At 45.5% G+C, this 26,452-nt stretch overlaps 1 protein-coding gene across 4 annotated transcripts in view; it reads right to left on the bottom strand.

The window, feature by feature from the left end:
• The window catches only part of LOC139563738 (disheveled-associated activator of morphogenesis 1-like), an 84,364-nt gene that overhangs the window by 43,410 nt on the left and 14,502 nt on the right, over positions 1-26,452 (bottom strand). The window contains exon 2 of one of the 4 annotated variants that reach the window (XM_071382641.1): positions 24,995-25,386. The exons of 1 other annotated variant lie outside the window; for it this stretch is intronic. The gene's annotated coding sequence lies outside the window, so the exon portion shown is untranslated. Of the gene's footprint in view, positions 1-761; positions 822-24,994; positions 25,624-26,452 lie in introns of those variants that run through there. 2 more of the 4 variants (XM_071382645.1, XM_071382644.1) reach the window with 2 other exon arrangements.

Genomic DNA, 26,452 nt, shown 5'->3' with positions numbered 1-26,452 from the left:
GGATGAAAACACCCTCAAATTAAAGCTGATAGTCTGCACTTTAACCTCATAGTCATTGTTTCATTTCAAATCACAGTCAAAACAACAATAAATGTGTCTCCGTCCCAATACTTTTGGAGCTCACTGTACATCCAAACACAGGCACTGTGGTGATAACTGACTGGGTAGAATCACTGTCTGCTTCTCAGCTCACTGTACATCCAAACACAGGCACTGTGGTGATAACTGACTGGGTAGAATCACTGTCTGCTTCTCAGCTCACTGTACATCCAAACACAGGCACTGTGGTGATAACTGACTGGGTAGAATCACTGTCTGCTTCTCAGCTCACTGTACATCCAAACACAGGCACTGTGGTGATAACTGACTGGGTAGAATCACTGTCTGCTTCTCAGCTCACTGTACATCCAAACACAGGCACTGTGGTGATAACTGACTGGGTAGAATCACTGTCTGCTTCTCAGCTCACTGTACATCCAAACACAGGCACTGTGGTGATAACTGACTGGGTAGAATCACTGTCTGCTTCTCAGCTCACTGTGGTGAAGAGGTTACATAAGCAATAAGGCCCAGGGGGGTGTGGTATATGGCTAATATTAACACGGCTAAGGGCTGTTCTTCGGCACGACGCAACGTGGAGTGCCTGGATACAGCCCTTAGCCGTGGTATATTGGCCATATACCACAAACCCCACGAGGTGCCTAATTGCTATTATAAACTGGTTACCAACATAATCAGTCAAAATAAATGCTTTGTCATACCCGTGGTATACGGTCTGTTATACCATGGCTGTAAGCCAATCAGCATTCAAGGCTCGAACCACTCAGTTTATAAATGGTCTTTATACAGTGGGGAGAACAAGTATTTGATACACTGCCGATTTTGCAGGTTTTCCTACTTACAAAGCATGTAGAGGTCTGTAATTTTTATCACAGGTACACTTCAACTGTGAGAGACGGAATCTAAAACAAAAATCCAGAAAATCACATTGTATGATTTTTAAGTAATTAATTTGCATTTTATTGCATGACATAAGTATTTGATCACCTACCAACCAGTAAGATTTCCGGCTCTCACAGACCTGTTAGTTTTTCTTTAAGACGCCCTCCTGTTCTCCACTCATTACCTGTATTAACTGCACCTGTTTGAACTCGATACCTATATAAAAGACACCTGTCCACACACTCAATCAAACAGACTCCAACCTCTCCACAATGGCCAAGACCAGAGAGCTGTGTAAGGACATCAGGGATAAAATTGTAGACCTGCACAAGGCTAGGATGGACTACAGGACAATAGGCAAGCAGCTTGGTGAGAAGGCAACAACTGTTGGCGCAATTATTAGAAAATGGAAGAAGTTCAAGATGACGGTCAATCACCCTTGGTCTGGGGCTCCATGCAAGATCTCACCTCGTGGGGCATCAATGATCATGAGGAAGGTGAGGGATCAGCCCAGAACTACACGGCAGGACCTGGTCAATGACCTGAAGAGAGCTGGGACCACAGTCTCAAAGAAAACCATTAGTAACACACTACGCCGTCATGGATTAAAATCCTGCAGCGCACGCAAGGTCCCTCTGCTCAAGCCAGCGCATGTCCAGGACCGTCTGAAGTTTGCCAATGACCATCTGGATGATCCAGAGGAGGAATGGGAGAAGGTCATGTGGTCTGATGAGACAAAAATATAGCTTTTTGGTCTAAACTCCACTCGCCGTGTTTGGAGGAAGAAGAAGGATGAGTACAACCCCAAGAACACCATCTCAACCGTGAAGCATGGAGGTGGAAACATCATTCTTTGGGGATGCTTTTCTGCAAAGGGGACAGGACGACTGCACCGTATTGAGGGGAGGATGGATGGGGCCATTTATCGCGAGATCTTGGCCAACAACCTCCTTCCCTCAGTAAGAGCATTGAAGATGGGTCGTGGCTGGGTCTTCCAGCATGACAACGACCCGAAACACACAGCCAGGGCAACTAAGGAGTGGCTCCGTAAGAAGCATCTCAAGGTCCTGGAGTGGCCTAGCCAGTCTCCAGACCTGAACCCAATATAAAATCTTTGGAGTTAGCTGAAAGTCCGTATTGCCCAGCGACAGCCCCCAAACCTGAAGGATCTGGAGAAGGTCTGTATGGAGGAGTGGGCCAAAATCCCTGCTGCAGTGTGTGCAAACCTGGTCAAGAACTACAGGAAATGTATGATCTCTGTAATTGCAAACAAAGGTTTCTGTACCAAATATTAAGTTCTGCTTTTCTGATGTATCAAATACTTATTTCATGCAATAAAATGCAAATTAATTACTTAAAAATCATACAATGTGATTTTCTGGATATTTGTTTTAGATTCTGTCTCTCACAGTTGAAGTGTACCTATGATAAAAATTACAGACCTCTACATGCTTTGTAAGTAGGAAAACCTGCAAAATCGGCAGTGTATCAAATACTTGTTCTCCCCACTGTATGTTACTGTACAGCAGGCACTTCTGCAAAAAAAAAAAAATGCACATAATAATCCTTATGAGAGTGTTAAAGAAACGTTGTATACATTAAGCTCACCATGAAACATATTGTAATTCCCCCACCCCCTGCACACACAACACACACACACACACACACACACACACACACACACACACACACACGCACACGCCCACACACAGAAACACAGCTTTCTGTGGTGCACGTAAATGTGATCTGCATTTTAAACAGGTTTAATTGAGGAGCACCTTAAGCCTTGAGAAGTGAGCACCTGCAATATCTTCTGCAAAACACACTTCCACTCAGGGGTTACTGTATTGTGCAAGGTAGTAAGCTTTACACCTAAACTACTACTTTGGTAACAGGCTTGAAACATGCTGATAGATCATAGTGACCAGTAAACTAGTGGCTTGACTATTCTATATATAAGTAGGTATAGGCTTCTATTCATCACATCCTTCATCTACTGTCCCTTCTAGTCATTCTCTTCATCCTGCATCCTACTACCTAACTGGAAAAAGACTTCCTCATACGGTAACGACACTGTCTCATAAAAGGTTAAATGTCTTCAAACAGTGTGCTGGCTGCTTCTATCCTCCTCTCTATCTCTCTGGCCCACCAGACGGTGAGTCTGAGCAGAAGCAAAGTGATTTCTATAATCCAGACTGGGCTAGTCAAAACAAATTGCAGGATGTTAGTCTTTGAAGAGGGAGCGATTCTGATGTTGTGAGAGTAAATCATGTGACTCATATCTGTGAGCTTTCATTATGCAGGAGCCAGAGACTCAATTCCCACTGTTTCTGCTGAGAGAGAGGAGAGAGAAAGATAAAAGATTTGAGAAAAAAAGAGAGAATCTCAATGAAAGGAGAAAAGCAAAATAAAATAAAATCACTTGTTGCTGTTGCTTAAACCGAAAAGTTACATGAATATTAAGTTAATAGTATAATATTTGAGGTTTCTGGGTTTTAGGGCTGGAAATTGCCAGGGACTGCACGATACAATATTATCACAATACTTATACAATATGTATTGCGATTCAATACTTGCTCACTATGTGTCTGCTGCAGAGGGAGAAGAGAGAGCCATAAGAAAATTAGTTTTGATCAGACACGGAAATAAAAGTGCTGAAAACATGTTGGCTCACTATTTAAAAAGTTATAGGATGACAAATACCAGAGTTTTGGTGCAGGTACAGCTGACTGCGCTAGCTAACGCTACCTAGCAAAAAAAATAACAATTATAATAATATACATATTATATTTTTATCGATACTTGGAGGCATAGTATCGATAGAATATCATCCCAAAATAATATTGTCAAACTAACTGAGGGGGGAATATGATGCAAATCCCATCCCGAAATCACAAGATAAATACCATTCAGGTCTCAAATCAAATACAAATACCATGGGCCCTTGTCAAAAGTAGTGCACTATATAGGGAATAGGGTCCCATTTCAGACGCAAACCAGGGTTGGCCCAAAAGCCAATCTAAGAACCGCAGGAGAGAAAAATGAAACCCAGCCATCTGTGGTAGCAGACGGTGCAGCCCCCAGTCGGGTTAGGGTCAGACAGCGGCCAGTACTTTATTTGGGGTTCATGCACAAAAATCTCTCAGTGAATAATTTAGAGAGGGTCTTCCCTTGCTGTCAGTTTTTCTCCTGGGAGAGGTCATATACACAAGGCCACAGCGAAAGAGATCAGCTTCCCAAACACCCAAGCAAGCACTACTCTGACGTTCCACAAAGCTCTAAGCAAACAGTATAATTCAACCTCTTCAGTTACTATAAAAGGTTTTTGTGGGTGTGTGGGTGTGGGATGTGGGTGTGTGGGTGTGGGATGTGTGGGTGTGGGTGTTTAGGCAGGTCAAATCCTGAGGGTGTTTAGGCAGGTTAAATCCTGTGGGAGTTTAGGCAAGTTAAATCCTGTGGGTGTTTAGGCAGGTTAAATCCTGTGGGTGTTTAGGCAGGTTAAATCCAGTGGGTGTTTAGGCAGGTTAAATCCTGTGGGTGTTTAGGCAGGCTATATCCTGTGGGTGTTTAGGCAGGTTAAATCCTGTGGGTGTTTAGGCAGGCTATATCCTGTGGGTGTTTAGGCAGGCTATATCCTGTGGGTGTTTAGGCAGGCTATATCCTGTGGGTGTTTAGGCAGGTTAAATCCTGTGGGTGTTTAGGCAGGCTATATCCTGTGGGTGTTTAGGCAGGCTATATCCTGTGGGTGTTTAGGCAGGTTAAATCCAGTGGGTGTTTAGGCAGGTTAAATCCTGTGGGTGTTTAGGCAGGCTATATCCTGTGGGTGTTTAGGCAGGTTAAATCCTGTGGGTGTTTAGGCAGGCTATATCCTGTGGGTGTTTAGGCAGGCTATATCCTGTGGGTGTTTAGGCAGGTTAAATCCTGTGGGTGTTTAGGCAGGCTATATCCTGTGGGTGTTTAGGCAGGCTATATCCTGTGGGTGTTTAGGCAGGTTAAATCATGTGGTCGTGGAAGACACAGAACCCATACAATCCACAACATTGACATCTTGTATTAGAGAACAACTTTACCATTTTGTTACAGTAGTAGGGATGTACAAATGAGAACAGACCAAACAAGAATGGAAACGTGATTGACCACTCTTTGCACCAGGCACATCCAGTTTATGTCGCATAATCAAGCAATAAGGCCCGAGGGGATGTGGTATATGGCCAGCATACCACGGCTAAACTAAAGTAAAACCTACAGGAGGGCAGCTCTCCAGAAACAGGGTTGGATTGAAAACCTACAGGACGGTAGGTCTCCAGGAACAGGGTTGGATGGAAAACCTACAGGACGGTAGGTCTCCAGGAACAGGGTTGGATGGAAAACCTACAGGATGGTAGGTCTCCAGGAACAGGGTTGGATGGAAAACCTACAGAACGGTAGGTCTCCAGGAACAGGGTTGGATGGAAAACCTACAGGACGGTAGGTCTCCAGGAACAGGGTTGGATTGAAAACCTACAGGACGGTAGGTCTCCAGGAACAGGGTTGGATGGAAAACCTACAGGACGGTAGGTCTCCAGGAACAGGGTTGGATGGAAAACCTACAGGACGGTAGGTCTCCAGGAACAGGGTTGGATGGAAAACCTACAGGACGGTAGGTCTCCAGGAACAGGGTTGGATGGAAAACCTACAGGACGGTAGGTCTCCAGGAACAGGGTTGGATGGAAAACCTACAGGACGGTAGGTCTCCAGGAACAGGGTTGGATTGAAAACCTACAGGATGGTAGGTCTCCAGGAACAGGGTTGGATTGAAAACCTACAGGACGGTAGGTCTCCAGGAACAGGGTTGGATGGAAAACCTACAGGACGGTAGGTCTCCAGGAACAGGGTTGGATTGAAAACCTACAGGACGGTAGGTCTCCAAGAACAGGGTTGGATTGAAAACCTACAGGAGGGTAGGTCTCTAGGAACATGGTTGGATTGTAATCTACAGGAGGGTAGCTCTCTAGGAACATGGTTGGATTGTAATCTACAGGAGGGTAGCTCTCAAGGAACATGGTTGGATTGTAATCTACAGGAGGGTAGCTCTCAAGGAACATGGTTGGAGAGCCAGTAAAACCAAGATGTCCTTCCAGGACCTCAAATTGAAATAAGTGTCAGATTTTATTTTTAAGTCTCTCTCCCCAGCTATCATTGTAAAAACACGTGAAACGGTCTGTTTGTTTATGACCAAACGTGTCCTTCCTGAATGGACTACCATCATCAGCACAGAGGGCATGTCTCAAATGGCACCCTATTCCCTTTTAGTGCACAACCTTTTTACCAGGGCCCATATTAGGTTATAGAGAGAGTAGGGAGCCATTTGGGAGGCATACTGAATGTGTTCCACGTGCTGGACTGTTCCTACCATAGCAGATTATGTCCTTGTGAACTTCACATGACATGTATCCTTGGAAAGGGGGATTTTCTGTGACAGGGAATTAAAGAGGGAACCAAAAGGTGGACAGGTACTGCACGTATAACAGCTGTAGTAAGACCTGGAACAGAGCCTGTAGAGAAACCATTCTCCCCTTTCTCACACAGGTCAGCGTCAGGAAAGACAGACACACACACACACACACACACACACACACACACACACAGGTCAGCGTCAGTAAAGACACACAGGTCAGCGTCAGTAAAGACACACAGGACCAAAAAACGATACCGATTAAATCGGCCGATTTTTTTATTTCTTTGTAATAATGACAATTACAACAATACTGAATGAACACTTTTATTTTAACTGAATATAATACATCAATAAAATCAATTTAGCCTCAAATAAATAATGAAACATGTTCAATTTGGTTTAAATAATGCAAAAACAAAGTGTTGGAGAAGAAAGAAAAAGTGCAATATGTGCCATATAAAAAAGCTAACGTTTAAGTTGCTTGCTCAAAACATGAGAACATATGAAAGCTGGTGGTTCCTTTTAACATGAGTCTTCAATATTCCCAGGTAAGAAGTTTTAGGTTGTAGTTATTATAGGACTATTTCTCTCTATACCATTTGTATTTCATATACCTTTGACTATTGGATGTTCTTATAGGCACTATAGTATTGCCAGTGTAACAGTATAGCGTCCGTCCCTCTCCTCGCCCCTACCTGGGCTCGAACCAGGAACACATCGACAACAGCCACCCTCGAAGCAGCGTTACCCATCGCTCAACAAAAGCCGCGGCCCTTGCAGAGCAAGGGGAACAACTACTTCAAGGTCTCAGAGCGAGTTACATCACCGATTGAAACGCTATTAGCGTGGCTTTTGTGGAGCGATGGGTAACGATGCTTCGTGGGTGACTGTTGTTGATGTGTGCAGAGGGTCCCTGGTTCACGCCCGGGTATGGGCGAGGGGACGGACATAAAGTTAAACTGTTACACGTGCACCCAGCTAACTAGCTAGCCATTTCACATCGGTTACACCAGCCTAATCTCGGGAGTTGATAAGCTTGAAGTCATAAACAGCTCAATGCTTGAAGCACAGGGAAGAGCTACTGGCAAACGCACAAAAGTGCTGTTTGAATGAATGCTTACGAGCCTGCTGCTGCCTACCACCACTCAGTCAGACTGCTCTATCAAATATCAAAGCATAGACTTAATTATAACATAATAACACACAGAAAATACTGTCACAACTTCCGCCGAAGTCGGTCCCTCTCCTTGTTCGGGTGGTGTTCTGCGGTCGACGTCACCGACCTTCTAGCCATCATTGATCCATTTTTCGTTTTCCATTGGTTTTGTCTTGTCTTCCTACACACCTGGCTCCAATCCCATTCATTATATGTTGTGTATTTAACCCTCTGTTTCCCCTCATGTCCTTGTCAGAGATTGTTTGTTGGTTCCTCTGGGAGCCGGGTTGGTTCCTCTGGGAATCAAGGCAGCAGGCAGGGCTCTCTGACGTCACCCCAGGTGAGCCGGCACCATTCTCACCCAGTCCTCTGTTGCACATGTTTGTGTCTGTCACTTTTCCTGAGTTTTCCCCATATTCCCAGCATAAGGCGCTCATAGATTCAGGCGCGGCTGGGAATTTTATTGATAGAGCGTTAGCTCATAGTTTAGGGACCCCCATTTTTCCTGTGGATCTGCCCATCGCCGTTCACGCCTTAGATAGTCGACCATTAGGGTCAGGGGTGATTAGGGAGGCCACCGCGCCTTTCAGTATGGTGACGCAGGGTGGTCATACGGAGAGAATTAGTCTCTTCCTCATTGACTCTCCTGCGTTTCCCATGGTGCTGGGCCTACCCTGGTTAGCCTGCCATAACCCCACTGTTTCTTGGCCACAGAGGGCTCTCACGGGGTGGTCGCGAGAGTGCTCAGGTAGGCGTTTAGGAGTTTCCATAGGTGCTACAACGGTGGAGAGTCCAGACCAGGTCTCCACCGTGCGCATTCCCCCTTCTTTTTGGAGAAGGCGAGATTATCACCTCATCAACGGGGCGATTGTCTGATAGACCTCCTGGTAGACGCTGCACTTCCCAGGAGTCACGTGTATCCCCTCTCACAGGCGGAGACGGAGGCTATGGAAACATATGTCTCCGAATCCCTGCGTCAGGGATACATTCGGTCCTCCACTTCACCCGCCTCCTCAAGTTTATTTTTTGTGAGGAAGAAGGATGGGGGTCTGCGCCCGTGTATTGACTATCAGTGTCTGAATCAGATCACTGTGAGGTATAGTTACCCGCTACCGCTCATAGCTACAGCGATTGAGTCAATCCACGGGGCGCGCTTCTTCACCAAACTAGATCTCAGGAGCACTTACAACCTGGTGCGTATCCGAGAGGGAGACGAGTGGAAGACGGCTTTCAGTACCACCTCTGGGCACTATGAGTATCTCGTCATGCCGTACGGGTTGATGAATGCGACATCAGTCTTCCAAGCCTTTGTGGATGAGATTTTCAGGGACCTGCACGGGCAGGGTGTGGTGGTGTATATTGATGACATCTTGATATACTGCGCTACACGCGCTGAGCATGGGTCCCTGGTGCGCAGAGTGCTTGATCATCTGTTGGAGCATGACCTGTACGTCAAGGCTGAGAAGTGCCTGTTCGTCCAACAGTCCATCTCCTTCCTAGGGTATCACACTTAAACTTCAGTGGTGGAGACGGAGAGTGACCGCATTGCAGCTGTGCGTAATTGGCCGACTCCCACCACGGTAAAGGAGGTGCAGCGGTTCTTAGGGTATGCCAATTACTACCGGAGGTTTATCCGGGGTTTTCGTCAGGTGGCAGCTCCCATTACCTCACTGCTGAAGGGGGGCCCGTTGCGCTTGCAGTGGTCAGCTGAGGCGGACAGGGCTTTAGTCACCTGAGGGCTCTGTTTACCTCGGCTCATGTGCTGGCCCATCGGGATCCCTCTTTGGCGTTCATAGTGGAGGTGGACGCGTCCGAGGCTGGGATAGGAGCGGTGCTCTCTCAGCGCTCGGGTACACCACCGAAGCTCCACCCCTATGCCTTCTTCTCGAAGAAGCTCAGCCCGGCGGAGCGAAACTATGATGTGGGGGACTGGGAGCTGTTGGCTGTCGTCAAGGCCTTGAAGGCGTGGAGACATTGGCTTGAGGGGGCTAAACACCCTTTTCTCATCTGGACTGAACACCGTAATCTGGAGTACATCCGGGCGGCGAGGAGACTGAACCCTCGTCAGGCAAGGTGGGCCATGTTTTTCACCCGTTTTGTATTTACCCTTTCATACAGACCAGGCTCTAAAAATGTTAAGGCAGACGCATTGTCCCGGCTGTATGACACAGAGGAGCGGCCCATGGATCCCACCCCCATACTCCTGGCCTCTTGCCTGGTGGCACCGGTAGTGTGGCAGCTGGACGCGGACATTGAGCAGGCGTTGCGTACAGAGCCCGCTCCCCTTCAGTGTCCGGCTGGGCGTATGTACGTTCCGTCTGCTGTCCACGACCGGCTAATCTATTGGGCCCATACGTCACCCTCCTCTGGTCATCCTGGTATCGGTCGGACAATTCGCTGTCTTAGTGAGAAGTACTGGTGGCCCACTTTAGCTAAGGACGTGAGGGTTTATGTTTTCTCCTGCTCAGTGTGCGCTCAGTGCAAGGCTCCTAGACACCTGCCCAGAGGTAAGTTACAACCCTTACCCGTTCCACAACGGCCATGGTCGCACCTGTCAGTGGATTTCCTGACTGATCTTCCTCCTTCACAGGGAAACACCACTATCCTGGTCGTTGTGGATCGTTTCTCTAAGTCCTGCCGTCTCCTCCCTCTGCCCGGTCTCCCTACGGCCCTACAGACTGCGGAGGCCTTGTTTACACACGTCTTCCGGCACTACGGGTGCCTGAGGAAATAGTGTCTGATCGAGGTCCCCAGTTCACTTCAAGGGTCTGGAAGGCGTTCATGGAACGTCTGGGGGTCTCGGTTAGCCTTACCTCAGGTTTTCACTCCGAGAGTAACGGGCAGGCGGCGAGAGTAAACCAGGATGTGGGTAGGTTTCTGAGGGCCTATTGCCAGGACCGGCCGGGGGAGTGGGTAGCGTTCGTGCCCTGGGCAGAGATGGCCCAGAACTCGCTCTGCCACTCCTCCACAAACCTCACCCCCTTCCAGTGTGTATTGGGGTATCAGCCGGTTCTGGTTCCTTGGCATCAGAGTCAGACCGAGGCTCCTGCGGTGGACGACTGGTTCCGGCGCGCGGAGGAGACATGGGACGCTGCTCATGTCCACCTTCAGCGCGCCGTGCTGCGGGCGCAGACGTCACCGCAGTGAGGCCCGGTGTTCGCACCAGGGGATCGGGTCTGGCTCTCGACCCGAAACCTTCCCCTTCGCCTGCCCTGCCGGAAGCTGGGTCCGTGGTTTGTGGGGCCATTTAAAGTCCTGAGGAGAGTGAACGAGGTATGTTATAGGTTACAGCTTCCCCCCGATTACCGCATTAACCCCTCGTTCCATGTGTCTCTCCTCAGGCCGGTGGTGGCTGGCCCACTCCAGGAGTCTGAGGTGTGGGAGGTTCCTCCGGCCCCCTCTGGACATCGAGGGGGCCCCGGCGTACTCCGTTCGTTCCATACTGGATTCGAGACGTCTGGCGAGGGGCCTTCAGTACCTCGTGGACTGGGAGGGTATGGTCCGCAGGAGAGATGCTGGGTTCCGGTGGAGGACGTGTTGGATCCTTCTATGCTGCGAGATTTCCACCGTCTCCATCCGGATCGCCCTGGATCGCCGGTCGGTGCCGACGCGCTGCTGGAGCCGCTGTTGCATATACCCTGACTCTGCATGCAATTAACGCAAAAGAAGTGACACAATTTCCCTAGTTTAATATTGCCTGCTAACATGGAGTTCTTTTAACTAAATATGCAGGTTTAAAAAAATATACCTCTGTGTATTGATTTTAAGAAAGGCATTGATGTTTATGGTTAGGTACATTCGTGCAACGATTGTGCTTTTTTCGCAAATGCGCTTTTGTTAAATCATCCCCCGTTTGGCGAAGTTGGTCTTCACACAGTTCGCAACGAGCCAGGCGGCCCAAACTGCTGCATATAGCCTGACTCTGTTGCACAGAACGCAAGAGAAGTGACACAATTTCCCTAGTTAAAATAAATTTATGTTAGCAGGCAATATTAACTAAATATGCAGGTTTAAAAATATATACTTGTGTATTGATTTTAAGAAAGGCGTTGATGTTTATGGTTAGGTACACATTGGTGCAACGACAGTGCTTTTTTTGCGAATGCGCTTGTTAAATCACCCGTTTGGCGAAGTAGGCTATGATTCAATGATAAATTAACAGGCACCGCATCGATTATATGCAACGCAGGACAAGCTAGATAAATAAGTAATATCATCAACCATGTGTAGTTAACTAGTGATTATGTTAAGATTGATTGTTTTTTATAAGATACGTTTAATGCTAGCTAGCACCTTACCTTGGCTCATTGCTGCACTCGCATAACAGCCTGTCACACAGTCTCCTCGTGGAGTGCAATGTAATCGGCCATGATCGGTGTCCAAAAATGCAGATTACCGATTGTTATGAAAACTTGAAATCGGCCCTAATTAAATCGGCCATTCCGATTAATCGGTCGACCTCTAAAAGACACACAGGTCAGCGACAGTAAAGACACACAACTCAGTGTCAGTAAAGACACACAGGTCATCGTCAGTACAGACACACAGGTCAGCGTCAGTACAGACACACAGGTCAGCGTCAGTACAGACACACAGGTCAGCGTCAGTACAGACACACAGGTCAGCGTCAGTACAGACACACAGGTCAGCGTCAGTACAGACACACAGGTCAGCGTCAGTACAGACACACAGGTCAGCGTCAGTAAAGACACACAGGTCAGCGTCAGTAAAGACACACAGGTCAGCGTCAGTAAAGACACACAGGTCAGCGTCAGTAAAGACACACAGGTCAGCGTCAGTACAGACACACAGGTCAGCGTCAGTACAGACACACAGGTCAGCGTCAGTAAAGACACACAGGTCAGCGTCAGTACAGACACACAGGTCAGCGTCAGTACAGACACACAGGTCAGCGTCAGTAAAGACACACACACAGGTCAGCGTCAGTAAAGACACACACACAGGTCAGCGTCAGTAAAGACACACACACAGGTCAGCGTCAGTAAAGACACACACACAGGTCAGCGTCAGTAAAGACACACACACAGGTCAGCGTCAGTAAAGACACACACACAGGTCAGCGTCAGTAAAGACACACACACAGGTCAGCGTCAGTAAAGACACACACACAGGTCAGCGTCAGTAAAGACACACACACAGGTCAGCGTCAGTAAAGACACACACACAGGTCAGCGTCAGTACAGACACACACACAGGTCAGCGTCAGTAAAGACACACACACAGGTCAGCGTCAGTAAAGACACACACACAGGTCAGCGTCAGTAAAGCCAAGCACACACACAGGTCAGCGTCAGTAAAGACACACACACAGGTCAGCGTCAGTAAAGACACACACACAGGTCAGCGTCAGTAAAGACACACACACAGGTCAGCGTCAGTAAAGACACACACAGGTCAGCGTCAGTAAAGACACACACACAGGTCAGCGTCAGTAAAGACACACACACAGGTCAGCGTCAGTAAAGACACACACACAGGTCAGCGTCAGTAAAGACACACACACAGGTCAGCGTCAGTAAAGACACACACACAGGTCAGCGTCAGTAAAGACACACACACAGGTCAGCGTCAGTAAAAACACACAGGTCAGCGTCAGTAAAGACACACACACAGGTCAGCGTCAGTAAAGACACACACACAGGTCAGCGTCAGTAAAGACACACACACAGGTCAGCGTCAGTAAAGACACACACACAGGTCAGCGTCAGTAAAGACACACACACAGGTCAGCGTCAGTAAAGACACACACACAGGTCAGCGTCAGTAAAGACACACAGGTCAGCGTCAGTAAAGACACACAGGTCAGCGTCAGTAAAGACACACACACAGGTCAGCGTCAGTAAAGACACACACACAGGTCAGCGTCAGTAAAGACACACACACAGGTCAGCGTCAGTAAAGACACACACACAGGTCAGCGTCAGTAAAGACACACACAGTTCAGCGTCAGTAAAGACACACACACAGGTCAGCGTCAGTAAAGACACACACACAGGTCAGCGTCAGTAAAAACACACAGGTCAGCGTCAGTAAAGACACACACACAGGTCAGCGTCAGTAAAGACACACACACAGGTCAGCGTCAGTAAAGACACACACACAGGTCAGCGTCAGTAAAAACACACAGGTCAGCGTCAGTAAAGACACACACACAGGTCAGCGTCAGTAAAGACACACACACAGTTCAGCGTCAGTAAAGACACACACACAGGTCAGCGTCAGTAAAGACACACACACAGGTCAGCGTCAGTAAAGACACACACACAGGTCAGCGTCAGTAAAGACACACAGGTCAGCGTCAGTAAAGACACACACACAGGTCAGCGTCAGTAAAGACACACACACAGGTCAGCGTCAGTACAGACACACAGGTCAGCGTCAGTAAAGACACACACACAGGTCAGCGTCAGTAAAGACACACACACAGGTCAGCGTCAGTAAAGACACACAGGTCAGCGTCAGTAAAGACACACACACAGGTCAGCGTCAGTAAAGACACACACACAGGTCAGCGTCAGTAAAGACACACACACAGGTCAGCGTCAGTAAAGACACACACACAGGTCAGCGTCAGTAAAGCAATACACTCTGAAGCGTCAGACAGTGTGTTTTCCTCTCCTTTCGTCTTACCCTTCTCTTTCCCTTGCTTTTATCAAAGACAAAGAACAAAGAGCCAGACTGGGGATATTTAATATCTTCCATTTCAAAGAGCAGCTTGTAATAATCAGGATGCTGTTAGCAATACTAACTGATGGTCTTCCGTTTATTATCTCATTCCATTAGGTTTCTCTTTAGTCGAGACATGACAGAGGGAATATACTGTACATACATATACTGTACATACATATACTATACATACATATGATGCACTCAGAGAGCATTCTGGGGAGAGTGAGATTGAGAGTGAGATTTTAAAGCCTACGTTTGCATGCTGAGCTTTACATTAATTCCCTTTGCCCATGATGCACTACTTTTTAATTCCCCCCCACTCCTCCTCTAACACACACAGGCACATACAGTACATTAGACACATCAACATGTGGTGTGCCTCCCTCCCTCCGAGACACTGAGACAGTGAGCCTCGGAGCCACACCTGTTCTGGTTGTTGTACCGAGGTGAGTCAGCAGGGGAAAACAGGGTGTGTGCAGTGCCCCAGGTTGTTTCACGTGGCTTCGCTCATTCACACCCACACATGTTCCTACTGTAACAGTCCAGGTGACTATCCAGTACCAGCTGCAAAACACACGGCCACTGAGCTGACCTGAGAGAGTCAATTGCAATTCCATTGCAATTTGAGCAATTCTAAGAAATTGAATTGAAATGGAATTGGTCCCAAACCTGATCCAAATTTGTCTTGTCATTTGACTGGTATTGCTGATGCCTATGACAGATGTCTAATTAACAATGCCTATAACAAACATTATTACTAGGCTATTACAGTGTAGTATTGCATGGATTACTGAAAGAAAGTTTGAGAGAAAACCTAAAACAATGTTTGAACAAATACAACTCACGATGTGCAGAATCAGATTAAGTGATAATCTTGAGAACCCAAAGTGTACTTCAACTTTAGACAACATACCAGGCTGATTGTTGCCCTTAAAGCAAAACCCGATACGCTCAACATGTTCAAGAAGTAATTGTTGGATTCTACGTAGCTAGAGCTTTTTACACATATTGGATCCAGATGTCCAGAAGGGCCATGAGTTGCGCTGCAACCCCTCACATGAATCTGAGAACATCTGGCAATTAAAAGACCTGAACAATCGCAGGATGTTCGTGGTCTTTATTGGTCTACTGACAGGCAGTACAGTTTGATATTGTCTCCAGAGCTCAGATGAGACAAACGTCTGATTGCTGAACACACAACAGTAAAGATGACTCTCTCTCTCTGTTATTGCTCACCATTGGGGATTCCGATAAAAGCAGACACTTAGGGAAACATACTGTCCACAGTAGTTCCTCTATCTGATTATTTTAAATGTTTTTAGCTGAATGATTGGATTGCATTGTGCACTGGCAGTATGGGACTGGTTTCCTGGACCAAGATGAAGCCTATTCCTGTTCTAACAAGAACTTTCAAGGGAGTTGATTTGCCATTAAACTGGAACCAGGAAACTGGCTTTTGATGGCCGCTCGAAGACAAACTCAATGCTCCATGAACAGCAGAATAGGGCTACAGACAGACAGGGAAAGGAGCAGCAACATGGGAGGCCTACAGACAATGAAGGGGAGAAAGGAAAGACAGCCCAGTGGTCAGTCAGAGATGATGTAGTTTAGTCCAGTCATTAGAGACAGACTTTAGAACAGATGTTGAACAACCTGCTGCTGCTTATCCATCCACTGGGCCAAACCTACAGATACACATACCGTCAGATATAGACAGGCACACTGCATGGTATCCAGTAAGAACGTCTGTTCATCAAGTGTGTAGGGACCATTTGGTCTGAGCATCCATTTTGCCAATAACAAAACAAAGTCTGCAACAAAACATTATTCTAAACTTATGGATAGATCTCCACTTAGTCCAGGGCTGTCAGACTCAGGACAATAATACAATAACAATGGTCTGCCACAATAACATTCATGTTTGACCGTCCTGTAGATAAACAAAGCTATAGAACAATCAGTCTCTACAACTTAACTGTCACGTAGAAGAGGTTATAATCTGAACCCATTCAGTATGATTAATGTACAATACGCATAACAAGCTGATGAATAATGACAGGGAATGAACATGCATCAAGCTGCCTTCTCCGTGTCATCAACAAGTTGCACAACCATCTGAAAAATGTTACCCCAGCATAGCGGAGTTATTCAGCGTGTTCTACAGATAGCAAGACATGAGTTCCACCCGTGCTCTCCTCTCCGCTTTGCACGGGATGTCCAAGTTGAGATACCAAAGAGCTGAAGTTAAGACAGCCAGACAGCAGACACTCTGATTACAACCATGGAGATGCACCTTTATTATGATGATGTGGAATGTAGAAACAAGTCCTAATTCATCTCCAGTCAATGTGTTTATTTATTCATGTTTTAAATTCCCCATTATACTACTATGAACATGTACCGGTGTCTTCATTCCAAATAGCACCCTACTCCCTACATAGTGCACTGCCTATGGGCCCTTGTCTAAAGTAGTGCCCTATATAGGGAAAAGGGTGCCATTTGGGACACCGAATACGTGAAGCAGGGTTCTAACAGGAAAGACTGGGTTCACTAGGCTGGGCTAACCCATACAGAGAGCAGACTTGCTATCCCCTGAGGTTTCCCCATCACATGCCTGTCTCTGTCTGCTAATGACAGGCGAACCACAGCCAGAGCCAAGCTCCCACTCCCAGCCTCATGATGTACTGAACTCTATCCACCATAGGCATTTCACTGCCAGAAGCCCATGCCAAGGTTTGAGATTGGGTGCACGAATAAAACACAAGAGCACTATATTTTTTGTGGGCCTTTCTTTTATTAGTATTTTTGAATGTTGAATACTTGCACTTTAATTTTTTTCCCCCCTTACTACCTCTGACTTTACTGATAGCTATTGCAATTGCTTGGCATCCGACCGCAAAGGCGCTACAGAGCGTAGTGTGGACAGCCCAGTACATCACTGGGCCCGAGCTCCCTGCCATACAGGACCTCTATACCAGGCGGTGTCAGAGGAAGGCCCTAAAAATTGTCAATGACTCCAGCCACCCAAGTCATAGACTGTTCTCTCTGCTACCACACGGCAAGTGGTACCGATGCACCAAGTCTGAAACTAACAGGACACTGAACAGCTTTTACCCCAAAGCCGTAACACTGATAAATAGTTAGTTAAACAGTTTACCAAATAGCTGGCTGGACTATCTCCATTGACCCTTTTTGCACTCACTTTTTTTGACTCAACAAATACGCTGCTGCTACTGTTTATTATCTATCCTGTTGCAAAGTCACTTTATTCTTCGTTATACATATATATACACACATATCTACCTCAATTACCTTGTACTCCTGCACATCGACTCAGTACTGGTACCCCGTGTACAGTATATAGCCAAATTATCGTTACTCATTGTATATCTATTATTATGTGTTTTACTTTTCTATTATTTCCAAAAATTTCTTTCTCTCTGCATTGTTGGAAATGGCCTGTAATTATGCAATTCACTATTAGTCTACACCTGTTTTTTACGAAGCATGTGACAAATAACATTTGATTTGACTTTGATTGAGGAAAAATGTACTTACTATGACTGCGAAATGTGGTTGTCCCACCTAGCTATCCTCTTGAGAATACAGGGGGTAATATTTTCGCATTAGCATAATTTGCTCTACAGATTAAACTGCCTCTTATTCAATTATTGCTCTTACTATATGCATATGAATCATACCATTGGAAAGAAAACAATCCCTAGTTTCTAAATCCGTTTCAATTTTGTCTCTGAGTGATACAGAAGTCATTCAACAGCACTTTCCATGACCAAGAACATAAAATCAAGATGTGTTATGCTGGCTTCAAAGCTCTGCCTATATATGGTCGTGCCCCCTATGACCAGAAACACACCACATTCGCCTTCCTCTGGTTGTCAAGATGACGTCAGAGGAGAAATTCTTTGTTTATCTGGGACTGACGTGAAATAGGACCCATTTCTTTGGCGTGACCGACAACTTCCGGACATCTTAATTTTCCAATTTGAGCTGCGTTGGTGTACTGTTTTGCTGGCGTTATGTATGCAAACTATCTCCGTGTCGAATTTTGTTTGATACATGTGACCATATCATCGTAATGTATGTTTTTTCAATATAGTTTAATCAGATTATTTGAATTTTTCCGGGAGTTTTTCGGTGTACCGTTGTCGGATTGTATTTACGTTTGAGAAATTCGTGACACTCGACCGGTACCTGTGCTAAATGGAGTGGGAAAGGAACATTTCTGAACGGAACCAACGACTCATCTTGACAAAGGACACTTTGATCAACATTCTGATGAAAGATCAGCCATAGTAAGACCCAATTTACGATTTTATATCATATCTGTTGTGCATGTGAACTGGACGTGGGCGCCTAGCCGAATCTGCCTGGTAAAAATATCGTGTCCTCCGCTAACGTGGTTAGCTAATAGATTTACATATTCTGTCTTCCCTGTAAAACATTTAAAAAATCTGAAATGGTGGCTTTATTCACAAGACCTGTATCTTTCATCTGGTGTCTTGGACTTGTGATTTAATGATATTTAGATGCTACAAGTTACTTGTGACGCTATGCTAGCTGTGCTAATCAGTGGGGTGAGTTGGGGGGTGCTACCGGATCAGGGTTGCTGACTCGTGAGAAGTTAAGATGAATACACTAACTGTTAGTCACTCTGGATAAGAGCGTCTTCTAAATTACTAAAATATTTAAAAAAATATACAGTACCAGTCAAAAGTTTGGACACAGCTGTTAACTGAAATGCATTCCAGGTGACTACTTCATGAAGCTGGTTGAGAGAATGCCAAGAGTGTGCAAAGCTGTCATCAAGTCAAAGGGTGGCAACTGAAGAATCTCAAATATAAAATATATTGTGATTGGTTTAACACTTTTTTGGTTACTACATGATTCCATATGTGTTATTTCATAGTTTTGATGTCTTCACTATTACTCTACAATGTAGAAAATAATATATATAAAGAAAAACCCTTGAATATTTAGGTGTGTTCAAACTTTTGACTGGTACTGTGTGTGTGTGTGTGTGTGTGTGTGTGTGTGTGTGTGTGTGTGTGTGTGTGTGTGTGTGTGTGTGTGTGTGTGATATATATACAGTTGAAGCTGGATGTTTACATACACCTTAGCCAAATACATTTAAACTCAGTTTTTCACAATTCCTGACATTTAATCCTAGTAAAAATTCCCTGTCTTAGGTCAGTTAGGATCACCACTTTATTTGAAGAATGTGAAATGTCAGAATAATAGTAGAGAGAATTATTTATTTCAGCTTTTATTTCTTTCATCACATTCCCAGTGGGTCAGAAGTTTACATACACTCAATTAGTATTTGGTAGCATTGCCTTTAACATGTTTAACTTGGGTCAAATGTTTAGGGTAGCCTTCCACAAGCTTCCCACAATAAGTTGGGTGAATTTCGGCCCATTCCTCCTGGCAGAGCTGGTGTAACTGAGTCAGGTTTGTAGGCCTCCTTACACGCACACGCTTTTTCAGTTCTGCCCACACATTTTCTATAGGAGTGAGGTCAGGGCTTTGTGAAGGGCACTCCAATACCTTGACTTTGTTGTCCTTAAGCCATATTGCCACTACTTCAGAAGCATGCTTGGAGGTCATTGTCCATTTGGAAAACCCATTTGCGACCAAGCTTTAACTTCCTGACTGATGTCTTGAGATGTTGCTTCAGTATATCCACATAACTTTCCTCCCTCATGATGCCATCTAGTTTGTGAAGTGCACCATTCCCTCCTGCAGCAAAGCACCCCCACAACATGATGCTGCCACCCCCATGCTTCACGGTTGGGATGGTGTTCTTTGGCTTGCAAGCCTCCCCCTTTAACCTCCAAACATAACGTTGGTCATTACGGCCAATAGGTTCTATTTTTGTTTAATCAGACCAGAGGAAATTTCTCAAAAAAGTACGATCTTTGTCCCCATGTGCAGTTACAAACCGTAGTCTGGCTTTTTTTAATGGTGGTTTTGGAGCAGTGGCTTCTTCCTTGCTGAGCGGCCTTTCAGGTTATGTCGATATAGAACTCGCTTTACTGTGGATACTGATACTTTTGTACCTGTTACCTCCAGCATCTTCACAAGGTCCTTTGCTGTTGTTCTGGGATTGATTTGCACTTTTCGCACCAAAGTACATTCATCTCTAGGAGACAGAACGCTTCTCCTTCCTGAGCGGTATGACGGCTGCATGGTCCCATGGGGTTTATACTTGCGTGCTATTGCTTGTACAGATGAACGTGGTACCTTCAGGCGTTTGTAAATTGCTCCCAAGGATGAATCAGACTTGTGGAGGTCTACAATCTTTTTTCTGAGGTCTTGGCTGATTTGTTTTGAATTCCCCATGATGTCAAGCAAAGAGGCACTGAGTTTGAAGGTAGGCCTTGAAATACATCCACAGGTACACCTCCAATTGACTCAAATTATGTAAATTAGCCTATCAGAAGCTTCTAAAGCCATGACATCATTTTCTGGAATTTTCCAAGCTGTTTAAAGGCACAGTCAACTTAGTGTATGTAAACTTCTGACCCACTGGAATTGTGATACAGTGAATTTATAAGTGAAATAATCTGTCTGTACACAAATGTTGGAAAAATTACTTGTGTCATGCACAAAGAGTTGTTTTTGGAGTTGTTGAAAAACGAGTTCTAATGACTCCAACCTAAGTGTATGTAAACTTCCGACTTCAACTGTACACTACCGTTCAAAAGTTTGGGGTCACTTAGAAATGTCCTCGTTGAGCAAAATGAGCAAAATGAATAGGAAATATAGTCAAGATGTTTACAAGGTTATAAATAATGATTCTTAATTGAAATAATAATTGTGTCCTTCAAAATTTGCTTTCGTCAAAGAATCCTCCATTTGCCTCCAGACCTTTGGCATTGTAGTTGTCAATTTGTTGAGGTAATCTGAAGAGATTTCACCCCATGCTTCCTGAAGCACATCCCACAAGTTGGATTGGCTTTATGGGCACTTCTTACGTACCATATGGTCAAGCTGCTCCCACAACAGCTCAATAAGGTTGAGATCCAGTGACTGTGCTGGCTACTCCATTACAGACAGAATATCAGCTGACTCCTTCCCTAAATAGTTCTTGCATAGTTTGGAGCTGTGCTTTGGGTCAATGTCCTGTTGTAGGAGGAAATTGGCTCCAATTAAGCGCCATCCACAGGGCGTTGCAAAATGGAGTGACAGCCGTCCTTCTTCAAGATCCATTTAACCCTGTAAAAATCTCCTACTTTACCACCACCAAAGACACCCCAGACCATCACATTGCCTCCACCATGCTTGACAGATGGCGTCAAGCACCTCTCCAGCATCTTTTCATTTCTTCTGCATCTCACGAATGTTCTTCTTTGTGATTCGAACACCTCAAACTTAGATTAGTCTGTCCATAACACCTTTTTCCCAATCTTCCTCTGTCTAGTGTCTGTGTTCTTTTGCCCATCTTAATCTTTTATTTTTATTGGCCAGTCTGAGATATTACTTTTTCTTTGCAACTCTGCCTAGAAGGCCAGCATCCCGGAGTTGCGTCTTCCCTGTTGACGTTGAGACTGGTGTTTTGCGGGTACTATTTAATCAAGCTGCCAGTTGAGGACTTGTGAGGCATCTGCTTCTCAAACTAGACACTCTAATGTACCTCTCTTCTTACTCAGTTGTGCACCGAGGCCTCCCACTCCTCTTTCAAATCTGGTTGGAGCCAGTTTGCGCTGTTCTGTGAAGGGAGTATTACACGGCGTTGTACGAGATCTTCAGTTTCTTGGCAATTTCTCGCATGGAATAGCCTTCATTTCTCAGGACAAGAATAGACTGACGAGTTTCAGAAGAAAGTTCTTTGTTTCTGGCCATTTGGAGCCTGTAATCGAACCCACAAATGCTGATGCTCCAGACACTCAACTAGTCTAAAGAAGGACAGTTTTATTGCTTCTTTAATCAGAACAACAGTTTTCAACTGTGTTAACATAATTGCAAAAGGGTTGTCTAATGATCAATTAGCCTTTTAAAATTATAAACTTGGATTAGCTAACACAACGTGCCATTGGAACACAGGAGTGGTGTACGCCTATGTAGATATTCAAAAAAAGAAAAATTATCAGGGGTTTCCAGCTACAACAGTCATTTACAACATTAACTATGTCTACACTGTATTTCTGATCAATTTGATGTTATTTTAATGGACAAAAAAAATGCTTTTCTTTCAAAAACAAGGACATTTCTAAGGACCCCAAACTTTTGAACGGTAGTGTATATATATATTTATTTATTTATGGGGCCAGCACCGGTAGAGAATTGTAAGAAGTGCTTAGCTATCATCACCTAAACAATCTTCATCTATGTTCTGATTGATGATGATTCATACATGTGAATGATTTACATTTGCACTGCAGGTAATCTAATCAATCGATCCTACCCGAAAAAAAACTCTTGCATTTATCAGTCATCTTAAATAATGTGGGTGAATATATATGAAGCTCAGACCCCTGTGATGTCAACACCATCAACATGAATGTAATGATAACCCGGGTACTGAGGAAGCCTGTTGCATAGTGCATTGAGCACAGCACAGCCCTCCTGTTAGAAGCCAGACCTTTTAAGTGGTCAAACAGCATTGCGAAACCCAAGACAATTCATTTAGGCTTTTACATAAGAGAGAGAAGTCAGCGCAGGCTGACCTGTCCAGTTCAACGAGATCAGTCAATCAGACCATGGAATGCGTTTTACGTAATGAACCCAGCAAGTCCCCTGATCGATTTAATCTCTGTCAATATGTTATCAAAAGGAGGCTAAGTGTGTCTATTCAGAACTCGTCGGTCGGCGCAACAGTAGATACTAGATTTATAAAACACACACATTTTACCATGTGACCTATTCACTCACTGCATGGATGGAAAACTAGCTCATCTTATTGTCAGATCACATTATAATGGAGATGATCTGGACACCATCATTGGAACCACTTGGTGAGGAAAGGAAACAAGGACAGAAATAGACATGCATGTGTGTCGGAGGTAATAGGGGGGCAATTTCCTATTCACTGGATCTGAAAAGCACCCAGGGCTGCATCCCAAATGGAACCATTTTCCCTATATAGTGTACTACTTTCGATCAGTGCCCATAGGGAATCGCGTACCATTTGGGACGCAGACCAGGTCATATAGCCTAGCTAGCGACATGTGTGTTACATTTTGGTTAGAGTCGGGAACATTTGGAATTGATTTTGGTCGTTCGGTCAGAGCTGTTTTGGTGCTCTCCTGACAGAATGCCATTGGGATCAGATCACTCAGACTGCAGAGTGGAGCAGAGTGGAGCAGAGTGGAGCACTGAGGGTCTAGAGAGTTGCTAAGATCAATATTAGCAGGGTGCTGACAGGCCAATCGGCTCTTAGTTCCCCTGGGCTCTGATAGAAGGGTCAAAGGTCAAGCCAATAGGGGGATGCCTCCAGCCCTCTTCCATCCCACTCATGAAATAACCAGAGGCAGACAGTCCCTGCAGGAATGCAGTTACACACACACACACACACACACACACACACACACACACACACAGACACAGACACAGACACAGACACACACAGACACACACAACGGCTGGTTTAGATGCCTCTGATGACAACCACACATATACACACTCTTCCCCATCCCAGACTTGATCCCTTCCTCTCATTCAGCCATATCTGAGCTAACTCCCAATTTTCTAAACTCATCCTTTTCCACAGGACCCTGGATACCCACTGCTCTCCTCCCTTGTTGCCAGGGCTGTTTCTGATTCAGAGCCCTGCCTGCATTACATGTGCTAATCCAGCGGGATGAGTCGCTGGGATTGAACAAGGACCAGTGTGAGTAATGAGTTTTTATAGGCTAAGCTTCGGTCTGCATGGGTCCCCCAGCTGTGGGAATCTCTGGGCAGTGTGTGTGTGTGTGTGTGTTGGGGGTAAACAGTAGTGAGCGAGCTGCTTCATACAGGGGCTAAGCATCTAACAACATCCATTCAGCCATCCATCCCCTTGGAAACGGATGCAACATTGAGCAGATAAGGAGGTGACAGTATATTCAAATCAGGACACGGCCAAAAACCAACTGCCCCGTGCCCTCACTCTTTATAGAAAAATAGCGATAGGGAAACTACTAACTCAGAACAGTCAGGGGTATTAACACAAGGCCAAAGTTCTTGGCCCCATTGACCTTTCTCACAGCCTAGCTCTAGTACTGTTAGAAAAACTCCACCTCCAACTCAAACACACAGAGTCATGGTGAATGGCAGACCATAGTTCCAGTCACAAACAGAACAATGCTAAAGCCCACAGTAACACCCGGAGATCCAAAAAACAGTAACACTCAAACGGTGCAGCGGTGTACTTATGATAAACAATCTGACGTGCTGTCTGTGTGTGTGTTTGTTGGCATACCCTAGGAAGAAATGCATACGAGTCTCATTGCAGTTGTTTTGTTCAGGGCTCCCTGCATTCCCAGCTCACACCACACAGAGACAGAGTGTTGTTTCCCCTGAATTATGACAGACACATTCTGAGCACATAGCTGCCTAAATACAGAGGGAGTAAAAGGGAGTAGAATTCCACTGTGCCAGTAGCACACTACTTATGCTTCCCTTACAGTTAGTTGTCCATAGTGAAACAGAAACATCCACAGATTTCCACTAAGATCCATTACTGTGCTAGTGTTGTTGTTCCCCTGTTGAATAACATACAGCCAGAAGTCTTGTAATGCTTTCATTAAAACATTTTTAAACAATCTTACCTTTTTACACAACAGCAATAGATCCTCTTATATGGGTAAACATCCTCGTTATAAAGTCCAGTCCAGGCAGCGAAACAAGCTCCACAGAACAGAGTGAGTCCTGCTCTGCTCTCTGTTCTGCTCTCTACAGGCAGGCAGCCAGCGCTACTAGAGACCAGATGACCGAGAATGTGAGAAGAGCTGAAGACAGAGCTTCCTATGTCTCCAGCAGTGAGATCACCACAATCACAGTCCAGGAAAGGAGAGAAACACATCCAGCTCCAGCCTCATCCAGCAGAACAGCCCGGAACAGAAAGACCTCCTCAGCATGGACATAGCATTGTGACATCCACGGGTTGAGTCAGTGAAGCGTGGTCACTGAACTGTAGCTGTAGTCGAGCCAACTCCTCTGTCTGCAGATAAATACACAGCCTCACAGTCAGTCGCAAACTATGTATCACACAGAACAGTTTCTCTATTCTACAGAAACACTTGGACCTATCAATCTATCCAAGTCTAACTCATTGTAATCCAGTAAAGTCTCCCCACTTAAACGATCTCTAAAAGTGACTACACTGAGACAGCACACAGGCCGTCAGTCCACACTGCTCTGAGCCTATGGACAGAGACACACAAACCCACTGATGTTGGCTTCTGCTGCTGCTGCAGTCAGCCAGCCCTCATCCCTATGCCATGCCACACCCCCCAGTGCCCAGCGTGTTTCAATTGGAGGGAGTCAGAGCTGGGCTCCTCCCACTGCTCTCAGCTTTCTTTCTGTTCCACTTAGAGAAGTGAGTGAGTGAGTGAGTGAGTGAGTGAGTGAGTGAGTGAGTGAGTGAGTGAGTGAGTGTGTGAGTGTGTGTGTGTAGGTGTGTGTGTAGGTGTAGGTGGGAGTGTTTCCTGCTCTATTGAAAGATCAATACTCTTAGTGACATGGACCATCTGTATCCATATTGGGTTACACTAGCAGGAGCTCTATTGTAGAAGATCGACTCATCACACACCCTAACATATTATCTATCACTAACAATCAATCACTTCACAGACTAGGCCAACGTAACTTACATTGCGCTACAATGGCTGGATCTGTCGTCCTGCCTTCCATCCACCAGACAGACAGAGTTCATGTCCTATCATTTTCTCAGAATACTAAGCTATTAAGAGTGATGAGGGCTTTCCTAACCAAGAACAGATCACATTACACTCCCTTCCCCTTACTGTTTGACACACACACACGACAGACAGACAGAGAGACAGACAGACAGACCAGAGACACACACGATAGACACACACACACACACATACTGTATCTGCCTCTGAGGCAATCCTTTCAATCTGCTTTAAGACTCAATTTCCCACCAACCACCACCAGTACAGCAGGTAACCTAGCAGTTAAAACTTCTTATGGCTGCAATCCCGTTAACGGGATCGATATGACAACAGCCAGTGAATGTGCAGGGCGCCAAATTCAAACAGAAA

This window comes from Salvelinus alpinus, chromosome 34 (assembly GCF_045679555.1).
Source record: "Salvelinus alpinus chromosome 34, SLU_Salpinus.1, whole genome shotgun sequence".
In the NCBI taxonomy this organism is placed as follows: domain Eukaryota; kingdom Metazoa; phylum Chordata; class Actinopteri; order Salmoniformes; family Salmonidae; genus Salvelinus; species Salvelinus alpinus.
This window is presented reverse-complemented; position numbering and strand designations above follow the sequence as displayed.